The sequence below is a fragment of the Mirounga leonina genome, unplaced genomic scaffold, assembly GCF_011800145.1.
Source record: "Mirounga leonina isolate KUSES-001 unplaced genomic scaffold, KU_Mleo_1.0 Mir_93, whole genome shotgun sequence".
NCBI classification, from domain to species: domain Eukaryota; kingdom Metazoa; phylum Chordata; class Mammalia; order Carnivora; family Phocidae; genus Mirounga; species Mirounga leonina.
The window spans coordinates 55,537,713-55,542,494 of NW_023270854.1; positions in this window are offsets into that span (position 1 = coordinate 55,537,713).

Here is a 4,782-nt window from a genome sequence, read left to right on the forward strand (position 1 = left end):
TTTTAATTGTAAAGAAAATAGGCAATTACTGCCGCCTTTTCCTTTTAGCACTTAAGGCAAGCTACTTTGACACTGTAGAAAACAACAAAGGGCCAATAGGCAGAGATCTGAAATTAGGTATTTCTCAATAAAAAGAGGTAACTGTCCTAAGAGTAAAAACAAAACTAACAAAGAAAAATGGACCAGTTCTCCCTTTCCCTATATGAGAGTGGGGCACAGGTGGTGGTTTGCTGATAAATGTTTAACAACTGTCTCTCTGGGAAAAAAAATGTATGTGTTCTATACGTATATAAGGTTATTATAAAACGTATATTTAGGCTGTATACCACACTATTTACAAATAATAATAAATACACTATACCCTTATTGGAAACTTCCTACAGCCAATTGATTCTAATAAAATACTTCTGTTGATTTATTTTTGCTGAACCCTTCTATGTGTTGGTAAGCTATAGGAGCAATTGATTAATGAGTGTAGTTCTGACATGAATATTGGTTGATCTTTGCATTTACATTAACCAGGAAGACAACAGTGAAACAATCAAGTTGTATGTCAGGACATCACTCTTTTGTAGATGACATGAGTCACTTCTTTGCTGAATCAGAAATGAAATCAAAATTCCATTTTGAATAATGGAAGAATATTTCCTTGTTTATTTGTGTTATTTACAATGTAATGGCTACAGGTACAATATACTTGTAGGTTTAATTTGTAAACAATTTCTACTTCACTTTTAAAATTCTAGACAATCAACAAAACAATCAAGCCCTCATTTGTAGTTAATTGCTGATTTTCTTGGCGTAAATATCCCACCATGGCTTGAGTGCAGACTACTGGCATGAGTGCAGAGTGCAGAGTTGGGAAGAGATTCACAGTAGCGTACCATTAGGTGGTATTTCTACTGTGAATAGGCACAACAGATGTAAATAGCCTCAAAGGCATAAAAATTAGTAAAATGTAATTAAATAGTGTCTCTTACCTTTGTTTTAAATATAAATTATTTAATTGTAAGTTTATTTAATTCATTTTTAATAACAGCTGTGTCTAACAACTGGCTCACAAAATTCCTAAAAATTTAATAACTAGCTTTGACGAGCCAGCACAAATCAGCTGCAGCACACGACTGGCACAGTATGGGGACTTTAGATGCTGACTTAGGAGCATGTGGAAGAAATCACATCCTCCAGCCTAGGTACACAAGAGGTTCAAAACTACGTGGAGAAGCATAAGTAAGTATAGCCCATTTAGCATACTCACCAAAAAAAAGTCCTTGCCACTCTTTACCAGAATCTTGATTTTAATAACCAGTTAAGATCCATGCAGAGGGGGATATTTAAGTTAGATTTTTATGGAGACATCAAAAGCATTTGTTAAGAATGACTAAACCCATATTCTGTAATAAGATCTCTGTACAATTTTGAACATGTAAAAGTAACTATAAAAGAAGCAGAATGTGTTTTTATACAGGTGTCTGTTCTTTGCTATCAAATTGAAGACAGTGCTTTATCTTTTGTGTTCGAATGGCCTTGCTGGCCCAGCCACCTCATCTGCTACATGGCCCAAATTGCGGCCATAACTCAAAATTTGCTGTGTCCTGAGATGTCTGCTTCTTGCTTCAAAGTCCTGGGTACAGAGTTAAGCCATTTCTTATGCATTTTCCCAAAGCCTATTCTGAGTTGTGAGACTTGTCTGCCCTAGGAGTGACTGTGCAAGTCTGCAGTTCTCTGAACGTCTCCTGAAGGTGCTCCATGTGGACACTGTCGCTGTGGCTGGGGTTTCATTGGGTAACGAGCATTCTTCTGCATCACATCTGGGTTTTCTCAGTGTCTGGCTTTAAAGTCTTTTGGAAGGAAGTCCCTTCTTGATTGGAATCTTCTGAAAACAGATCCTCCATTGCTGGGATGTTTCCTGGGCAAGAGCAATAAACATACCATATGAACCTTGCCTGTCTCCATAGCACATTAAATACAAATACCTAAGATCATGTTACTTCTGATGTCATGTAGGGTTTATTAGGTCAAAAAAAATTGTCAAGAGTGAATCAGACCCTGGAGCTAGCCAACCCATTTTTAATTTTTTTGAGTTGGGATCGAGTAATGGCTTATGATGATTGCAATATTTTAGGAAAAAACCAAGAGACATCAGTCTGTTCCCTCTCAGCATTTTCATTTCTTGACTGGTTTATCATTGTAATATTTCTTTTCATCAAGCATCTTTCTCAACTTGGTGATTAGTTAGATTATCCTTTATTGGGCTTTCATCCAGCTCTACTGTGTTTTTCTCAATTGGCATCATATTTCTGCAGTAGAACATTAGCTCTTCTTGCCCTAGACTTTATTCTCACTTAGCCCTCATAGGCCCAGTTTATAAGCATGAAATGTATTTATTCATAAAATGTCAAGACCAATCATATGCAAAATTATAAGGCAGAAAACTCCTAGCTTCAATGCTTCACCTTATAATGCACCCCTAAATTATACACTTCTTAAGACAGAATTTTATCTCATTTATCTTCATGCAGTGGGTTTTGAATACAGTCACAAGCCAGATTTACAGAAGGTGTACCTTTGTTCATCTGTCTTTGAACTCAGCTCTATTATACTGCTTCAAAAACACTTAGTATCTTCATTTAAAGAAGTCTTTTTTAGGAAATCACTAAATTCATGACTTAAGCTCAGTCAATCAAAATTCCAATTTCCCATTATGATTCTTCTTTGATGGGCTTCTGTCTTCTGCTTGGTATCCTGAGATTGTGTCTGGGCACAGGAGACATTTATTACATTGTGGGGCTAGTGATGTCCTTCAGACTTTTCTCACCTGCTTTACTCTTTGGTGGTAGGAAGTGGGGAGGGGTGGCTCTTCATATTGCCCCCACTGCTGGTGGCGCTCCTGTTCACTCTGTAGGCATAGGCAGTGTCCCTTGGGAGCTCCAGCATTTCCCCCTGCTCATTAGGACCACACCTCAGAACTTTCTGGCCCTGGGGCTCCCCTGTGGTCTGGCTAGACCTACTGTTTGACTCCCTAGCTTGGGCTATCAACCCTGAGGCCCTCTGTCACAAAGTCATTTCATCTTAACTATAGTGATTCCCCTTTGAGCTTGCCCGTCATTTCTCACTGGGGGACATTGGACATTACGGTCCTCTCTAGGTCTTCTGTGACAGCTTCTGGGAGGTCATTTTAAGTTCTTTGCAGGATGCCTCATTCCAGAGTTTCAGGTGGGGATGGCACATAAGCTTCTCCATCCTCAAATACTCAAACCTACTGTTCATATTACCCTATATCCCAGAGATTTAAGCCAGAAAGGGACAGATTGGATAGCCCTTCCTGAGTATAATGCTCTTTTCTCTTTGCCATGTCTCCCAAGCTCTGAGAGTTTCCAATCCAAGTATCCTCTGTGTGGGAGCAGTGCTGCCCTTCTTTTTATATCACTGTCTGCAACCTTGTCATGGTTTAAAAATCTCCACATTCAGTCTTCCACACTTTGGTTTTGTTATTAATGGGAAGTTTTTACAATTTAAGAAACTCAAGTGCTAAGCTCTAGTCATGAAAAGCCTAGTTTTCCTGACTAGTATATCTGGAATGTCTTCAAGGGCCCATCTTGAAAGTGAAAATCTGAACTTAAAGCTTTAGCCTTTCTCTTTTCCAACTATGACACCTTCATCAGTTTCTACATCTGCAAATGTAAAAATATAAGTACAGGACTGTTACCTTACTGCAACTTCTTCTAAAAAGTAGGACGACTCAAAAATTCACAGGAGAGCAGTGCCAGTGATCCTCAAGGAGAGAATAGGGTACTGTGTACCTTATGCCGCTGGAGTTATGCAATGCAGCCCTGTTAGAATGGCTTTGAAGACAGAAGTGTAAGGCTAGATGAAACACTAGTTATAGTAATAAAACTTATGTTGGAGGGAGAGGCCAATTCTGATCTCTGTTCTGTCACCTGATAGCCGTGAGACCATGTTGCACTTCTTTTTAAATATATTTACTTATTGGGCGCCTGGGTGGCTCAGTCGGTTAAGCGACTGCCTTCGGCTTAGGTCATGATCCTGGAGTCCCTGGATCGAGTCCCTGGATGGAGTCCCGCATCGGGCTCCCTGCTCGGCAGGGAGTCTGCTTCTCCCTCTGACCCTCCCCCCTCTCATGTGCTCTCTCTCATTCTCTCTCTCTCAAATAAATAAATAAAATCTTTAAAAATATTTATTTATTTATTTATTTATTTGAGAGCAAGAGAGAGAGAGACAGCATGAGTGGGTGAGCATATGGGAGGGAGTGGGGAGGGAGGTGGGTAGGAGCAAAGGGGGAGAGAGACGGAAGGGGAAAGAATCCCAAGCAGACTCTACATCGAGCTTGGAGCCTGATATGGGGCTTGATCTCACCACCTGAGATGCAGACCTGAGCCAAAACCAAGAGCTGACCCTTAACTGACTGAGCCACCCAGTTGCCACTGTTGAACTTCTTTTATCTGTTTATGATTCTTCTTTGGAGAATTCATACTAAAGCAGTTGTACTCTGGCTGAACAGGAAGAATGTTGTATTGGGAAATACAAAATGAAACCAATACTATAGTTTTATAGTTAGGGAGATAAATGGGGTGGTTTTTCCCTTTGATAGCTATAGCCAAGTGACGATACCCAGGAATGCCTTGGCACCTATCACATTGCTCTTCATCAGAGGGACCTGGAAGAGCAAACCAGCCAAGAAGAGGGAAGTGGCTAGTTTGGCTTGTTTCTGCAGAGGGTAACAGTTCTAAGTAAGAATGGGGAAGCTGCAGGGGTAAAAAA